This window comes from Podarcis cretensis (assembly GCF_951804945.1).
Source record: "Podarcis cretensis genome assembly, chromosome: 9".
Classification (NCBI taxonomy): Eukaryota; Metazoa; Chordata; class Lepidosauria; order Squamata; family Lacertidae; genus Podarcis; species Podarcis cretensis.
In genome coordinates this window covers 57,209,646-57,229,364 of record NC_137178.1, presented here as the reverse complement: position 1 = coordinate 57,229,364, position 19,719 = coordinate 57,209,646, and positions in this window count along the sequence as shown.

The window sequence follows — 19,719 nt, the reverse complement described above, 5'->3', positions numbered from 1 at the left end:
CCCTTCACCCGAAGATCACAGGGCGGTTCACAAAATAAAAACAGAAAATGGACACTCACCCCTTCCATCTGGTGGGCGATTGCTGCAGATCCTCACGCTTGGTTGCCATCCCAGGGCAGTAAAACAGAATGCACATGGTCAGGCAGCCATTGAGGGAATTCCCCTTGGCCCCTGTTGGTAGCTGACTCAAGTTCCCGTCAGCTGCTGCAGTTCAAAATTGGCCAATGAGTGGCCTCCTCAAGGGTGGGGCATGCCTTGCTGGCTGAAAAGGCATGGGCTGCATGCCTGCCTAGGCAGCCAGCAAGGAACAAAAGCCAGTAGTGCTTTCCTACAACATAAAAATAAAAAATGAGAACACAAAATACATAATAAAAACAAACCAATCTCTCTCCTTCCCACAAACATGTTTAAAATGATGTAGAATCTCTATACTTAAGCTTTTGGCTGATTAAGAAAACGTTTTCACCTGGCATCTAAAGATATATGTAAGAAAGGTGTTGGGCAAACCTCCCTGGGTAGAGCATTTCACAAACAGGGAGCCACCACAGAAATGTATCTTGCAGCTTGCAGAATTCAGGCAAGACTCACCAAATCAGTATCTTTCCTCTTGAAGCAGCCCGTGTTTCAAGCAGTTGACTGATGGCCAAGGCTGGCTTGCTTTTTACTTTAATGTGCTTGCTGCCACCTTCAGGTTCTCCCTCACTCCTCCAGCGATGTGCGCAACTTCCCAAACTTCACGGCTGTGCACAATACTGGAATCACAATGGGAGAAACCACTAAGAAGTTATTTTCTGTTACTGATATTGTTTTGTTTGAGCATTTAAAAATAAAATAAAAGGCAATAAATAAATTTTGGTGGCAGCTAAGCTACTTGGAGGAACATGTAAATCAGGTCTCTGACTGGATAGCAGCACAATTCTGCCGCAGTAGGAATCTATGGTTTCCTGTTACATGAACAAGCTATGGCAACCCTGAAAATCCCATGCTCCCCCACTCCTAAAGGAGATCAGAAGCAACTACCTCTAGTTTTAAATCAATCAGCATTTTCTGTGACTTCTGAACTGGGAGAACTATGGTTTTTTTAAACTATCGTTTCAGAACAAGCCAGGGTTTGAAACCATCATCTGATCCTGGCTTGTTCTTCTTAACCATAGCTTCAACAAATCACAGTTCAAATTCCATGGGAAACTGTGGTTTGTTTTAAACTGAAAGCAATCTTCTCAATCTTCTCACAGGCAAGTCAGAGGAGAAGGCAGTGCACCAACTTGAGGCTCATTATGCTTTGTTCCCACAGCAGAAACCGTGGTTTCATCTTACATCTGAGCTGGGTTGAATATTTTGTCAAAATATCAACTGGGACCCATATAAAATATTTTAAAGTAATATTTGTTATATTAGCTAAGGGGTATCCAGATGTTGTTGGACTATATTTCCCATCATCCCTCTCCATTACCCATGTTAGATGGTGCAGGTTTTTCAAAGCCAACAACAGCTAGAGGGAAACAGGCTGGCTAACAAATTTCCAGACGAACCAAATAAATAAATAAATAAATAAATAAATATCCATCCAATGAAGTCATAGGAGGCAATGAACAGTAGGATGGTGTAGTCATTTAGTTAGCAGAACAAGAGGGCCAAGTGTGAAACTGGAAGCATTCAGTTTATGGTTGAATTCCAGTATGAACTTTCAGAGACTGTTTGGTTCCCTGGAAGTAAAGACTCTCCCCTATATTATGTGTAGTCATGGATTTATAACCATATAAAATGAAAGAGAGGACAGAGGATTTGAAGGCTTTATAACTGAGCTCTAAAATGATCTCCAACTAGATGAATTTTCCTTTTGACATTTATGTGTTTGTTTGTTAGTTGAAATGCCACACTGTTAATTTTAAGCTGGAAAATGGGCACCTCAAGATAATGCATGAGTGTGGAAAGACTCTTGTCCCAGGCCATCAGAGCAAGTGTGGTCATAACCAGAACTGAGCCACCTTTCTCTGTTCTGCTCTCAGAGCAACTGCACCTCCCTACATGACCCAGATGTTTATGAAAACATCTGGCCTGGCAACTGGACCAAGAGACCAGTTATAGGGCTTACCCAAAGGTTTCTGGGTTGTACAGCCAGCTCACCAGCCAGCCCATCATGCCCCCTTTGAAAGTCTCTCCCGGTTGAATCAGGCAGTGCAGATGAGTGTCAGGCAAAACCAGATGAGTCCAAATAACAAAGGAGAATTGAAAGGATTTGGTTGAAATTGGTTAAAAGCTTGCCCAAAAACAAACAAACAAACCCTTCAGAATAAGACATGCCCATCACAGCAGTATTACCGATTCACCAAATTCAAAAAATAAAAGGCAGCTAAGGATTTCACTAACTCTGGTAGGGAAGCAGCCTCCCAACTGCCTGGGCATTATTCATAGCCTCCTTGTCATTGGATACACCCATCTCAATGTCTGCGTTCCCACAATCAGTCAAACAACTAAGGAGGTAAAGTTAGCTGCATAATTAGACACAATATGTTCCCACCTCTCCATGAGGTTACAACAGTCAGGTATAGTAATATTTTAACAAGGAATGGGGAACCTGTATTCCTCCAGATGTTGAACCCAAATTCTCATCAGCTCCAGCCAGCAGGGCCAATGGTCAGAAATGATGGCAGTTGAAGTCCATCAATATCTGCAAGGCCAAAGGTTCTTCACCCTTGTTTTAAGTGCTCATTACATGGATTCCTCCATCTAGCGTAGCATCACCATAATTGAATAACATACAATAGCATCCTATTGGTAAAGGATAATAATATATTCCATCCTTACCCTCATAAAGTGCGAGTGAAATGCAATAGAAATTACAGGAAGAAGTGGCAGTAGCAGGGCTGTTAGAAATTCTCTTGATCTGTTTGACCGGCTAGCTGGTCACTTGAGACATGTAGTATTTTACCTTTTGATGAAGCTTGGTTGAACAAACACTTTTATAATTCTGTCTTCATTGCATTTTGATGTGGCTTGGCTGTATGACTGAATTTATGTTCTGCAAATGAAGAATGGATAAAACTAGTTATCAAGTTCAAACACCACAGGAGTTGGAAGCAAACTTCAGGATTCAAGTTGAATCAGGATTGGGGAAGGTTGACAGCTAGGTTCAAAGGTCTGCTCTTTAAAATATTAAATATCAGACTGCCTTAAAAAGAAAAGCAGTGTAATTTGCAAACATTTTGTATTGGTTCCCCCTTTTTACAGCCCACAATAATCAGATGTATCATTCCTGCATCTGTGGTCTGAAATACAGGAGAGACTGTCATACTCCATCCTTTCCAAATGGCATCCCCATGCATTTTGTTTAGAAATGGCAAGAGGTTGCAATGAATTCTTCTTTTACAGCTTCCAAATTCTGTTTGTGTTAGTGCTGAATAATTGTGGGCACAGCATTCGAGAGAAACCCTTTGACATAACATGAGATAGATGCCCATTTAGGATCTCAGAGCTTGGATCACAAGAGTAGGTGGTAGTATTTATGTTTTAATGTTTTTGAAATAGGGAGAGATTCTGGAATCTTTTGATAAACAGCATCACAGCTGACAACGTCACTTGGGTGCCCACACATTAGCCTTGACCTGGAACTGCATGCTTGCTTAAAATCTGGTACCACTTTATTCATGGGTTTCTCTTCCAATTGCCTGGATAGCCATGCTATTCACAGAAGGCCCATGGTCCAGTAGTGTAGAGCCACAAATTGGGAACTTTACACTGAAGCTAAGGAAAATATTGGATAAATATTTTCTGTCAGGCCTAGTTGCATTCTGTCCAGGGCAAAGAATTACAGCAAGTCCACCATTTATCAGTTTATAAAGCTGTTACATGCAATAATCTGTAGGAAGCTCCTTCAGGTCAATGATCCATCTATCCCAGAGCTGTCTATAACCAAGCTGCAGGAGTGGTTGGCATACTGAGGTGGTGTTGCAGAGCTGCTTACCTGGATGAGGCAGGGCAAGATGGAGCTGTGTTGATATACTGGTGGAGCCAATCGTGGTCTCCTGCCACAGTGTCCCCACAAAACCCTGGCCCCACCTTTGCCCCACACCTTAACCACCCAGGTGAGCAGAACTGATGCCCATGTCGGGAGGGTGACTCCATGGCACTGCCATGCCTCACCAGCTGCTTCCGCCTAACTGGCAAGGAATTTTTAAGGGCTCAAGCACAGTCCTTCTGCAACCCTGCTACATGAGAGCTGTAGGCAGGAATTAAACATGAGACTTTCCATATTCCATGCATCTCCTGTACCCCTGAGCTAGGTCCATGTTCTTAAAGAGCATCCCTGAAGTATGGCAGCTTGCCATTCAGTAGCCACTTACCAGTAGTCAAAGGAGAAGGCAAGATCAGGCCTCCAGCAGAGTTGAATGGGGAGCCACGTGAATTGCTAAACCAGGTACAACCCTCCTTCTCCAATATGATTCTTCTTGGATCATGCCAAATACGAATAACATAATAATGTTCTTCCTTTTACCTGGAAAGTTTTTTCAAGAGGAGGAAATGTAAGTTTAAAAGACTGGTGCTATGACCCCCTCCCTCAAATCAGGCCACTTTTTCAAATATTGCCCTCTCAGTTTGTATCCCAAGGAAAACGGTACCTCACTTTTCCAGATTTTCTGGTCTCCTCAGAATTATCCCTACTGCATCGTAAACAATGGAGTCTAGCATATAACTAGACAATTCTTCACTCTTTGTATGACTATATATTAAGTAGCAAATACCGCAAAAATGGGGGGATCCCTGCTACAAGGTTAGTGGATACTGTCTCTTGTTTATTTATTCGTTTTTAAATAAAAGTATACAATGACCTCTTTGAACACTGTTACTTGTATGTTGGGTTGGTTCTGTTCTTTTATTAAACGGCAGTTCATGTATTGGTTTAATATTAAAGACCAAAGACTGATACTTCTGTTATATCTAACACGACACTGCACCTTCAGCTCCTCTCTGTTGGAATAAAGAGAATGATGCATTGTACTTGCTAACACAAGACAGTAACATGCTTTAGATCTGTGAAGTATTCTGTGCTTTCAATATTTGCCTTTTTCATTCATTTCGAAGGGAAAGTGAGTTTGGGTTGTTGAATTATTTTCTTCTTCATGCATAAGATCTATATTTCACTAATCAGAAAAGGGAATGTATACTGAAAATGTGCCAAAAAGTGGGTGGGGGGGGTTTGTTGGGTTTTCCTTCTTCCTCAGTTGAATTTTCAGAGTAAGGACTGAATTCTAAACTTCTGTTCCATGCATGGAATGAGCTTCTGCTCCTGGAAGGAAAGTTGCTTTCACGGACTAACCTTCCATGAGTGAAATGCTAATACTGAATAAAACAAATGAATTACCATCCACAAACAGAAGCTCTTTCAGTTTCGAGAGGGAAAACTAAGGCTGCAGTCCCTACCCACTTACCTGGGAGTAACTCCCAATGAATTTAATAGGACTTATTGAATAAACGTAGTTCGGATAGCCAGCAGCGTAGCTACCCGCTCGGGTGCCCGGTACAGCGTGTGTATTCTGCAGCTGCAGGTGGGGGACCCTCTCCACAGCCTCCCCCTCAGCTGTAGGGCGGCTGAGGAAGAGGCGGTGGGCAGACGCAAGCTCCACGCTGCCATTTCAGGCAGCGCTGAGCCTGTAGGCACTCAAGTCCCCAAGTCACTCCCAGGAGAGACGTGTGGCTTGGGCACGCTGCAGGCCCCGTGGTGTCGGCCCCTGTGCTGTGGCACCCAGCGCCAGCCATGTTTCGTTGCGTTTGTTGACTGAACTAAAAGGTTTTGTGAGCCCAATTTATTTTATTTAACTCATACTTTTGTCATTTTGTCACCTCCCCCCAGTGATGACACCCGGGGCTGCCCATACCCACCCCACACACCCCTTCCTCCACCACTGTGGATAGCACTGTTAGGCGGTAAGCCTATATTTATTTATTTATTTATTTCTCCACTGATCTGACTGCAATATACAAGTAGAGGACGAAAGAAAATGACCAACAAACAGCTGTAATGACAAGTGATTGGTTTCTTTGAGAGTTCCTTTATCATTCATTTAAATGTCAATCAAATAAATCAAACATATAGACAACCCTGGTTTGTAAGTGCCACTTCATTCACTCTGACATAATTGCAAAATACTCTCTAAAGTTCAAATGTCCAATGGTTTTGTTGTGTTTTTCAGGGTGTACTAACTTTTTCTTTCCCTTTTTCTCCTTTTGCTACTTTCATGTCAATGTTGTTCTTCTGTAAATAAATATATAAAAAGACGGAACTATTTTCTTACACACTCTATGCAATATGTTTGTAAAATTGCAATATTACCAAATTACAAAAGCTGTGCTTTTGTACTCTCTCTTGCTTTATGTGAAACAAGACTTTTTTCTATTTAAATGAATTGATTGTCTTATAAACTGTAGATAACCTATTAATTCACAAGCAGTATATGAATATCTTGGATTTTGTTGTTGCAGTAGTAGTTTATTTTAAAATAAATTACAGCAAGGTTTTGGAAACAGGGACCTGTTCTTATCAAAAAAGAGGAACTTTCAACTCATTTGATACTATTTTTTTTGTATTTTCTCCATTCACTTCATATTTGGGATTAGATCTTCCAGATGGTGCCGAAAAGAAAAAGATAAGCATCTAAATTCTACCCATGACAAACAATTAACTGTCTGCCAGGGCTGGTGCTCTGAGCAGGCAAGAAGGCAGAGACAGTTGGAGAGTGCTTTGGTGCTCACTTCAGGACACAATTTGCTTAGATTAAGGACAGCCTGGCCACAGCATGAGGCTTTAAAAGACAAGATGGAACTCTGCTAGGTTCTTGTGTCACCTAGCAGCCCTTTAACTAATAGGTGCAGAACTGGCCAAATACAATGAGGTTAGCAGGTCCACAACTACATCTTACAAAGTGCTGCTGTAATGGCACAGAAGCTTTCTTCCACCTTCCTTGGGGCTAAGTTCTTGACATGGAAAAAGGCAGTATATAAATGATGATGGCACTCAAAGTAGGGACAGTAGGATGAGTGCACAAGCTCAACCCCTCATTGCCATTCCAACCACGTTTTTAGGATTTGGAGGGCAAACACATGAAGCTGGGAGCTTCTGTTCTTTGTGGAGCCTCCCCCCATGCTTTAGAATCGTGGTAAACCACAGGGAAGCTCCACAAGTATATGAATATATATATATATATATATATATATATCATATTTTTCGCTCTATAAGACGCACCAGACCACAAGATGCACCTAGTTTTTGGAGGAGGAAAACAAGAAAAAAAATATTCTGAATCTCAGAAGCCAAAACAGCAACAGGGATCGCTGCGCAGCCTGCATTCGCTCCATAAGACACACACACATTTCCCCTTACTTTTTAGGAGGGAAAAAGTGAGTCTTATAGAGCAAAAAATACGGTATATATAGGCTCCCCACTTTATAAGTTTGCTGTCTAATTCATGGAGGGAAATCAGTGCCCCCACATACCCCCAATACAGAAAACATCAACAGGGTTAGGGGCAAAGTTTCCTGGGTTTCATGGCCTGCCCCTCTGGTTCAAAACCCTACGATCTTAACCCTGTCAAATTACTTTGACTGGGATCTAACCAACCACACCAATAATCAGCTGCCCTCCAGGAAGTTTTCTGCTTCTGTTTCCTAAACAGCAGGCTTCGTCACTCACACATCACACATGACTAACCATGAAGCAACTTTTGCAGTCAATTTGTGACACTGCATGGTGGTGGCCTTTGGATCCTGGTCTAAGTAATTTATCACACTTTCTGCTAGAATCAGCTGCTCATTTTACAGCTTACCTGTTGTATGCATGCATATCAAGCCAACTAATAGAAGTTGATCCTAGTGATTTTTTAAATCAGCATCTAAACCAACAACTACGCTCAATATGGAGCAAGTATTATGAAACAAATGACTGATGCACTGGTGCAAAGCCTGTGGGGGAAACTTAGAAATCTAAATGTACTTCACATAGATATTTCAGCTGGGTATGAACCAACAGAATGGCTTCTTTTCCAGTGCCTACAATTTTTAGTGATACACCAAACCACCTGCACACAATAGCAGCCTCTTACAGGCTCAGTATCACATGGTAAGAAAATGTATTGGGGTCTCTCCTAAAACCTATTCATTACATTATCTCCAGTTTCCAAAACCTTGCATGGATTTAACATGTTAGATTTTTGAGGGAGGGGGAAAGATTAGTTTTTCAGTCTAGTACATTATATACTTTTTAGAAGGTTAAAAATTATATATCTAAACAACAGAAATTTACTAGTGGCCATATATTTCTGATAACTGAAAGGGAAAAATACATTGGAATCACGATGCCTCATTTTGCAGGACAGTATAATTTCATTCTTCCTAGAAAAGCCTCTATACAAGCCAATATAAACTAAATTTGATACTGTACAGTTCGTCTAACAAGTTTTACTTGGGTTAGACTCTTGTGATAAAGTATTTACATTCCAACGCAAAATTTCTAAATGGTGTATTATTCCCTTTTAGGAAAACAAAAGAATTGTTTATTACTAGAATTGATGAAAAAGTATATCAATGTATTATCATGTTGTGAAGTATGAAGAGCTATGTTATATCAGTTTTTAAATATATGTAAATAAAAATCTTTAATATATACGGTTGTTAAATGTGAACCTTCCTGTGAACTTTGGTGCTCGTGTCTGATAATCCTTTGAGAGCAGCATCTAAATATGACATCAGGTGGTGAAGAAATTGTGCCAGAGACTTTTCAAGTCACATGAAAGGAAGGCATGGTTTTCCTTTCCAAGCTGCTGCACTTTCTAACATTTTGAATAATCTGTTTGTAGCAAAGATGGGGGACAGGCCTAGGGGCTGAATGTAGACTTGGCCCTCTGGATTTCATGGATCACCCTCAGGCCACCATGCTCTCCCTAAGCCACACCTCTCAATGGCCCTGTTATGCAGCCTCCTTGGGTGCTCTTTCCTGGTTGGAATGTGTCCTTGAACTCTCATAAGACCCTTTGCTTGCCTGAATCTCTTTGGTGGGTGTTGAAACCTCTTACTTTAGTGTAAATGGATGTAGCCTACTGAACAAAGGTAAGACTCACGGTTTTTCCACTCACTTTTTTAGCCTCTGGCCCCACCACCACTGGGAAGCTGACCCTGGTATGTTGCCCATGAGATGTTTCACCTGTAATGAAACATCTCTCTGCAGGTTCAGAAGCATTTGGAGGAAAGAAGGCAGCAGCCACAGCAGTGACTCAGTCCGATGCTTCTCAAAGTCATAGGCCCTGAAAAGAAAAAGGGAAGCCGAGTTATGCCAGGTGTGTTAACGCTGCCTCCCAGCACCAACACCTTGCCCTGTCTCCCACCGTTACCATTCTGGTGAGCCCAATTGTCAAGCTTACTGGGCAATGGAGGCAGCTGGGGCAGCAGTCGTGCACCCAGAACATCAGGGAGCTGGGGGAAGGCCACAGCAGGCTGTCCCTGCCTCTATCCACTGCCATCACCTGCGAAGCCTGCCCAGGAGGCTCTGAGCTGGGCACTTTGAGGGAGCAGAGGGTACTTTGCCCAGGTTACTCCAAACCCAATGCATTAACCACCTCTTTTGTGCCTCTGGTTTGAAGATGACAGGGACTGGATAAGCAGAAACAGCCAATTTAAGGGTCTGCTTATGAGATTATTTTATTTCTTTAAAATTATATTCTGCCTTTGTCATGCAATAACCCAAGGAAGCTAAACAACCAGTCATTAAAACAACACACAAAAATCAATAGATCAATGCAAAGCACAGAAAATAAAAAACCAAGTCAGGGGAGGGACTCCAAAGCAACACAGCAACAGCCAGAGATGCCTATAAAAATCCGTAGAAGTTTATCAGCACACAAAAACACAGAAAGCAGAGGGAAAATTATTGTTGGGCAATTTATGTGGTGGGATATCATCAGGTTCTTATTGTTGATGAAGAACTCATTTGGCACCCAAGGCTGTGCAGAAACTCTGCATGCAGTGGCCAACACTGGTAATGCCGAGGATTAGAGCTGCCACTGAAGTTTGCCTAGAGCAGAAATGGGGAATCAGGGGCCAAACGTAGCCATTCTATATGGCCCTCAGGGCTCTCCCCAGGCCACACCCCTCATCAGCCCTGCACAAGCACTTCTGTCAAATGTCCTTCAGTTGTAATAATGCCTCTTGGGTGCCTGGAAGGGGGGTGTTGGTGTTGTATGGTTGGAAAGTAGACTACTGTTCAAAGGTCTCAGCCACTGCTTCTGGCTCCACCCACCACCAACATGTGGACCCGGGAAGACTTCCCACAAGGGAATGTGGCATTCTGGCTGAAAAAACTCTCTCTCCCCCCCACTACCACCTGAATAAAATGTTCAGGTGAATCTGTGGGTTTCTTCCTGGGCCAAAAATTCAAGGATTCTCGAGGAAAGATTATCCCTTGTGGCAGCAGGGGTAGGTGACAGCCTGCATATGAAAAGCAAAAACGATGGCCCATACTCAAGCTATTGTTGTTTAGTCGTTTAGTCGTGTCCGACTCTTCATGACCCCATGGACCAGAGCACGCCAGGCACTCCTGTCTTCCACTGCCTCCCGCAGTTTGGTCAAACTCATGCTGGTAGCTTCGAGAACACTATCCAACCATCTCGTCCTCTGTCGTCTGCTTCTCCTTGTGCCCTCCATCTTTCCCAACATCAGGGTCTTTTCCAGGGAGTCTTCTCTTCTCATGAGGTGGCCAAAGTATTGGAGGCTCAGCTTCAGGATCTGTCCTTCCAGTGAGCACTCAGGGCTGATTTCCTTCAGAATGGATAGGTTTGATCTTCTTGCAGTCCATAGGACTCTCAAGAGTCTCCTCCAGCACCATAATTCAAAAGTATCAATTCCTTGGCGATCAGCCTTCTTTATGGTCCAACTCTCACTCAAGCGATAGCTCTAAGCAAATGAAAAAATGGGACTATCGAATAGTGGCAGATAACCAGAGGAACTGAGTGGGGCATACTTGAAATGAAGTGTTCATGGTAAGCTTATTGACAGTTGGACATCTGGCTCAAAATATCTGGAACGAGTTTGGATACAATGTTCGGTGGGAGCTGGAAGTTGGGTCTCTTGCCTGCAGGTTCTGCTGGTGGATTTTCCCACGATCATCTGGTTGTCGACTGTGAGAACAAAGTGCTAGGCAAGATGAGCCTTGGCAGATGCAGCAGGGATCTTCCTAAGTTCTTAAAAGTAGGTAGGAAGGAAGGAATTAGTACCAGTTTAGGAAACAACTTATTTTCTGATGCTTTCTTTTTATCCCAAAAGGTTAAGCCCCTTATTAAGTTGTTATTCCACCAACATTTCCCTGACTTGATCCCTGCTTGCCCTCCCTTTGACCTCCCAAGCTCTTTCCAATTGAGGGTCTCCAAAATACGCAGTGACAGATGTTAAATGCCACATCAGATGTACAAATATGCTGTTATCGTCCCCGTCTGTCAGTTGTATTTTGACATCGCAGCCAGGCTTTCAGAAGTTCCTACCGTCAGCTAGCTGCTGATTTAGTTGTAACAGCACGTTGCATCTTTATATTTTAAAAAGATGAGATTTCTTTTTATTGCTTTGTACTGAGAGTTCGGTTAGATACCGATCTGTACAAACCTCAGCATCTGTCAGTGCCTCACCTGACAAGTAAAGGAGTCAACAAGCACAATGTTGGCATTAGAACTGGAAACATTAGGAATCTGATTGACCCTGGATCAAGGACAGATTGGTGTATAATCAAAAGGAGAGGCCTTAAGTTGTGTGTTTGACCAAGACTGGGACATTCCAGACCTCCTCATTGCCCGCAGTGAGAACTCCCACCTGCAAGAGATAAAAGATTGATTCCTAAAGAACCATAAACGAAACTTTTCCTCTAGTTACACAAGCAAGCAGGTGATCCACAAACATTTTAGATATGTAGGTTTGAGAAATTCCACTTTAAATAAGTCACACACTCCACTGAATCTCATACAAAGATTTTGTTTCATCTTTCATGGCACCCTGCAGTCATATAAGATTCTGGCTTTCAAGGCTGAAGTTCCTTTATATGAATTCCAATTATTTACATGACCTTCAGACAGGGATTGGGAAGAATATGCCAGGTCCAAAATAATGATAAGGTGGAAGGTTTTAGCTATGCCTGCCTATTTGTGGTTAGCAGATCCTTGCTTTGTGGAGAAAAGACTAATGAGGAGGCTTAATCATAGAAGTGCCTCACTAAACTGAGCTGTAGATATAAATTAAGAAGGGGGGGCTGAACTCATAATTAGTGCAGGATAGACTGATTGTAGTTTCTTTATGGGGAACACCATGAACTCTATGAATGCTCAGAGGTGTCTTCTTCATAATGGTCCACTTCCTGAAAACCTGGTGGTTGCCAAGGATTTGACTGGGACATGCGTGTGAAGAACAGGCTGTTACCTTTACATTCAGCTAGATAAGGGGGCAGATGTTTAAGGTTTTAAGTTTGTTTCATCGTAAAACTTAACAATGTCATAAAACTAGTGGATCCCAGACTTAACAGCGATACCAGGCTCAACCTGTGGATACTCAATCAACAATCCTACTGATTTCAGGGCCAACACATTTTCTGAATCCAAAGCCCCCTCATTGCAAAATTCATTGCATTGCATTCAAAGCCTCCTTATTGCAAAAATCTTGCTAATCGCTTTCTCACTTTCCCACCAATGAGCAATTGCTATTTGCTCTACAGGTAACTTGTGAAGATGAATAAATATATACTGTATACAGCACACACATGATTTGTTATTCGAAAAGTTGCTTCTGTGAATTCCCATACATTACAAATTAATATCTTCTCCCTAGGCAAGAAGCTCAAGAAGATCCATGGGAAATGTTGAGCGTTCCCCCTGGGAAGCTCCTGGGAAACAGTGATTGAAGGTTGCCTGAGAATATGGAGCCCTCTGTGTAGGAAAATCTCTCATGTGGACTCTCAACAGGGAGTAATCAGCAGGAACAGCAGCCTATAGCAATGATGTGGACTGAGAAGAACTCCAGTCCTTTATACTCTCGCCAAAGCCCTAGCAGCATCTATGGCTTATTCCTAATTTAAAAACACACTTCTGGCTGTACACAGAGAATCATTCTTAACCATCCTACATTCTTCTGAACATGCCTGAAGGCATTTCAGTGTGTAAGGCCCCAGGGTAATTAAACATTCTTCAGAAACGCTTGAAGGGCTCTCATTGATGCAAGCGTGACTTTCTTCAACGCAAACTTGTATCTAATCCGACAGAAAAAGTTCTATATAGGGATTAACCCTGGGCATGCTCTTCAGCGCAAGGGCTTGGCTGAATATGTCGGTCCAAATCCAGACTTAGATGTGTGTGGCTGCTATATTGCACATTGCTAGCAGCAGCACCGACATCTACATTTGGTGAGATTTGGGGGTTTGCATCCTGAACAACAGTGCACATGGGAGCACTGGCCAAATGCACATTACAACAGAGATTCATACACATTTGTACAATGGGTCAAAGAAAAGCATGGGCAGAAAACTACAGTGTAGTGTCTTCACTGATGTATTCAGGCGATGACAAAAATGTGGGTAAAAATACATTTTCCTCACCAATCCTTTTTTTTAAAAAAATGATATTTATTATAGTTTCCAATTAATACAGAAAATAAACATACACACAAAAAAATAAAAACACAAAAATACAAAAGCAAAAAGGAACAATTAAAACAAATATAATTTCCATTACTCATTTCCATTCACCAATCCATTCCATCTCAACCTTTGATTTTTGGGAAAGCCCTCATGGAAACTTTGGCTGTGTACACATCATATGTTTAAAGCACACATCCAACCCAAAAAGAATACTGTGAACTATAGTTTACCCCTTATAGAGCATCTGTTCCTAGCATTCTTAACAAACTGGAGTTCCCAGCATTCTTTGGGAGGGATGCTTTGAATGTGTTTTAAATATATGGTGTGTACCCATCACTAGGGCCATTAGACCACTTTGTTTTAGAAAGTGTACTTCATAGTTGTTACATGGAATATTTATAACTCTGCCCAAATTGTCATCATCATCAGTTCTAACATACCAACATTTGGAAAAACTTTCAACTTAGGCTCTATACAGAGCTCCCTCTTCTCTCTACACAGCCAGAACATGTGTCAGCTCACCAGGCAGCCTCACTCTTAAATATTTATTGATATTGAGGTTGTTTTAGGAAAAGTATACTCTGCCTTGAGAACCTATCTACATTTGCATGGTTCTTCTGAAGAGAATTTTACAATGAATAAAAGTTAATGTGGGTGGGTGGGGGAAAGAAATAGTTTTTTCTATGCCCCTTAGTATACTTAAGAGGTCAGAGCCCTAGTTTTAACCAAAAGTAGCCAGGCTTCAGAGACACTTGCTAAAGGAGCTCTCTTCATCATTACACTGCATACTGTACTCTCTTTGCCAGCAAGATAGATTTCAGAGTAAACTGGCCTGGAGTAAAGATAAGGAACGCCTTAGAAATGAGGGGAAAATAGGGGCTCCATGACAGGAATTTCCTTTGTGTTAATAGCAAAGATGGAGCAAAATTCAATTGGGTTGCATTCAGCGTGGAACTATCTAATTCCAAACCAAAACAGGAACCAAAATACCGCTTACCTTTGAAATCTACACTTCCCTGAATTTTGTGGTTTATTTTTCCACTCCCCCCTACACCCCAAAAAGGTATCTTTTAGAAAGTGTATATTAGGTAAAATTTTACACAAACATGCATATATTGGTTGCAAAATGCATTATATTGGGGTGGGATGCTTGTGAAAATATGCACATTAAGCAAAACTGCATACAAACAAGAGAAGAGAATTGTGCACCTGCTTTCATGTGGACTTCTTTTTAATTGCACACCGATACTGAAATGGTGGGAACTAAACTTAAGTCTGGAAAAATGAAGACTGAAGAGGTACTAGCACTGACAAAATTGTCTATCCCCAGTTAAGTGATGAGGGAGTTCAAGTAGAATAAAAAAGGGACAACATCTTTCTTGTTTTACTGCAGATGCCTTCTCTGTCAGATTCCTTTACAGGCCTCCTTCTCCTTTGTTCTGATTCCACCCCGCATGACATCTCTGGTTTGTGGAGAAGCACTGCTGTGAGGCACCCCATAGGGAGCTGCTTAAAAAACTAATAGAACCTGGAAGGGAACCTTTGTACCAGACAGCCCCCTTTTGCACTGCAACTTATGGCTGGCAACAAGCTGCAGGAAAACAAACCTTGCTGAAGCCGGCACAGTGGTATGTTGGCTGGCTCCCTTTGGATTAACACAGAACTTACTGGGCACAGAAGACTTTTATCTCTTGCTCACACACCTCTTTGCTGACTGTTTTGTCAAACTGTTGACAAAAATAGGTTCGAATAAGACCAGAAGCTCCAATTAAGTCCTATAATACATCCAAAACAAGAAAGTTGGAGGCAAACAAACCACCTCTTTTGTTCTTTAAAGTCTTCTTTCTGTACTATTCCTCCAGGATAAACTGATTGCCCTTCAAACTGGTGGATATTTTTTTTTTTCATGTCCAGACCAAGAATATAATAAGTTCATATATCACTAGTGCATCCAATACGGCTTGAAATTATTTTCCATTCATGACCATAAACCTTCAGACTATCTAACTACCCAGATTGTGTTAATGATATCTGTTTCAACCGTAAGCAAATTTTTCAAAAAGCTAAAGCAAAAATAGAATAACTAGCTAACTTTGGGGAGTATTTTTCTCTGAGATCAATGCAGCAAGCATTAGACTTCCATACCTATCTATTCCCCCCCCCCCGCCGCCTATTTACTGAGTTATTTCCAAATGTTGCACTGAACAAGGAAGGACCAAGCTGAAACAATGATTTACAACCAAGCATCAACCATCTCATGGTTTCAGGTACTTTGGTCTATTGAGTAAGCAGAGGGAGGCATGGCAAGGCCTTCTGTCTGTTGCAGAGAAGCGCAGCACACCCTCCAACACTGTGGGGAGGTACAGCAGGACCCTCTGTCGCTGCAGGGAGGCATGAGAAAGCCCTGTGCTGTTGTGAAGCATGGCATACCCTCTACCACCACAGGGAGACATGGCAAGAGCCTCTGCTGCTGCAGGGAAGAATGGTGCACCCTCTGTCACTGTGGGGAGGCCCAGCAAGAGAGAACCTCTGCCACAACAGAATAATAATAATAATAATAATAATAATAATAATAATAATAATAATTTATTTATACCCCGCCCATCTGGCTGGGTTTCCCCAGCCACTCTGGGCAGCTTTCAACAGAATATTAAAATACAATAATCTATTAAACATTAAAAGCTTCCCTAAACAGGGCTGCCTTCAGATGTCTTCTAAAAGTCTGGTAGTTGTTGTTCTCTTTGACATCTGGTGGGAAGGCATCCCACAGGGCAGGTGCCAGTACCGGCCCTCTGCCTGGTTCCCTGTAACTTGGCTTCTCATAGTGAGGGAACCAGCAGGCGGCCCTCGGCGATGGGGGTGGAGACGCTCCTTCAGGTATACTGGACCAAGGCCATTTAGGGCTTTAAAGGATCAGCACTAACACTTTAAATTGTGCTCGGAAACATACTGGGAGCCAGTGTAGGTCTTTCAAGACCGGTGTTATGTGGTCTTGGTGGCTGCTCCCAGTCACCAGTCAAGCTGCCGCATTCTGGATTAGTTGTAGTTTCTGGGTCACCTTCAAAGGTAGCCCCACATAGAGCACATTGCAGTAGTCCAAGTGAGAGATAACTAGAGCATGCACCAGTCTGGCAAGACAGTCTGCGGGCATCATGAGATTGTGATATTCAGCTGGTGATATATCATGATGTTGAAAACCATATACCACCCAGCCCTACAGGCGACTAGCAGCAGCCCTGTACAAATGCTGGTTTGTCAAATGCTGGGTTCACTGCCCATGGAGGTGCTAAAAACTATGGCAGGTTGTCTTCCTAGCTGGTTTGGGGGTTGCCCTGTGTTCTGGTGCAGATCAAATAAATGAGCCCCTGCCTCCCTTGTTTTCTTAGATTCAAGCAGATGGCTAGGGCAGCCAAATGCAAGTGTGTGCAACGGTAGAGGCCTGGCTGGAAAATTTGAAGCCTGACCTCACTACATGAAAGACAGACTGAAGAAAAGAACATATGAATTGGCCCTGCCCCATTGCTTGACCAATCATGGCTAGGAGAAGCTAGACAGAGTCATAGATCTATTTTTAAAAAACAACGTGTAGAGTCGCATCCGCTGGCCAGCTTCCATTTTGACTTGAAATCTTCATTTTGGGCTTCTCAAAAGTAGGTAAAGGCAAGAAGCAGTGGGGAGGAGAGCCCCAGCCCGCAATGGTGCCCAACCAAGAGGTGCCGGAACTGTGCTTTGGTTCTGACATTTAGCAGGAATTTCAAAACAGTCTCAGTTACCCAAGAATGTTTTAACTGTTTTTGGACTGCTAAAAAAATAAACACACAAACTTTAGTATTGGTGTGTTTGCCACCCTGGGTTCCTTCAGGAGGAAAGGTGGGGTGTAAATGGAAATAAATAATAATGATGATGCATTTTTTTCCCCAGCCACTGTCTTGCTGTGCTATAAAAAGCTTCATGCTTAATCTTCTGCATGATAGACTGCTGTTAAAGGCAAAACAGCAGGTTGACAGCTCCTAGGTTGGCTGTTACCACTTGGCAGAAGATTGCTGCCTGCGTCTCCTGAGCCAGTTTCACCATGAGCTACAGTCCAGAAGTGTGTGTCTTTTTGGAAGCATCCGTTGGCCATTTCTGCTTCTTAATTGATCCCTAGTCTGTGGGTTCTAATGAATAGTTGATGGTAACTTAAAACCCTCCTGTGTGGAGACAAAATCCTGTCAGCTGCCACAGCTCCTTTGAAAGTTAAGATGCAAAGAAGTTAAGGGAAAGGTTTCTAAAGGAAAGGGCAGAAGAGAATGCCAGGCTGCAGTTTGTACTGAACATTCATGCACAATGATTTATTTTTTTATTAAAAAAAATACTAATTAGTGGTGAGCAAGAAGCACTCTGTGTTCTGAAGAGGGGAAGAGATATAATTTGAAATGAAGGGAAATTCCAGACTTCAAAAAAGGGATATAAATGTCACTAAGCTTTTTCTCAGAGTTATACCCCGGACAGTTAATTGCCCAACAATATCCATTATAACTCTCTGTGTGGAACTCTGATAGTTTGGGTTTATAAACAGCCCACGGCCAGTGGAAAAGAAAGTAGGGAAAGTAATAAGACAAATGGTTGTTAGAAGAAGATGTTTCTGAGGGAAAATGGGGAAATTTGAGATGGTGGCATTCATAATAATTATTATTTATATACTACTATTGCGTGATTGTACTCAAGAGTGACTTATAGCACAAGGATAAAAACTGTACAAATCAATAAAATGAGAGAATGTTACATATATAATACATCCAACACTAAGAAAAAGTGACAAAGCTAAAAGAAATGCTGAACAAAGCAAAATCTGCAGGCTCTTGCTCAGCTAAGACATAAGCAGTTTCAAGAGAAACTTCAGAAGGGTACAGATAAATTATAATCATCATCATCATCACATGTGAAACTGGCATGGACTAGAAATAGACAGATCTGGACATCCATTGCTTAAATTAGTTGAACCTAAGAGTCATTGGAACAAACAGAGCAAGTCTGGATCTACATTGACCTTTTAAACATTATTAGAATGATATTAGATATATCGTTCTAAAATGTCACAGGGCATACTGGTAAAATAAAAACATTCCTTACCTGTTTCCTCCGTAATAACACAGTTTCCTCTGCAGCGTCCTCTAGTGTCATATTTTAATAACACACTATTAACGTTACAAGCAAAATGTAGTATATCCATTACATCATGAAAATCATTCCTTGATCCTTCCTTAACTTTGTAGATGTTGAGTGTAGATACGCCCCAAGTTAAGTCCTTTCCCCACCCGCCATAGTGAGAGTTAGTAATTAAGTAGGGATGTTAGTAATTAAGTAGGTATTTCCAGTCCATGGATTCCATTCTAATTCATTTTCAGTTTAATCTACAATTTTTAAGTGCTCACAACATATGTATTTAATAGATGCATATTTTCTCTGAAAATAAATATCCTGCACTACATACTTTAATCCATGGTTTGATACCTTCAAGCAGCTGCAAACTATGTCAAACAACATTCAGAGAAGTGTGAAATCTACTGGATAGCTATGTTCTGTGCATTAGTCCTTGGGTGTGGATCAGGGTGTTTTGTATGGAAATCTGCAAACATCACAGCCCTCCAGCACCCCTAGTCACAAGTAATTTTATTTGTATTGGGGTCCTAAGAGGGGGGGACCTAAAATAATTCTGGCGTGTTGTATTTGTTCCCTTTCAAATCACAATGCTGCTTTTGCAAAACGCATTTTGCTTTATTAAAAATTGGGGGCAGTTGGGTAGGTTGCGAGGGGGCCCCCCTCACTTTCAGTGCAAATATTGCAGAAAGCAAATGTAACATTTAATTAGTAATATGCCAAAGCATTAGGGGGAAAAGAGGTACTTGTCTGTCTTCTGGCAGAGACTGAGATCATAAGGTGACCTAAATTCACAAACTAAGAACTGCAAACTCTAAAAATACTCCACCACTGAAAATATATATATAAAGAAAACTTGGAGAAAAGATTTCTGTACCAAGAAGAAGGAGCGTGTTCTGTAAATAGAAGTTGGTTTTGCGAGGAAA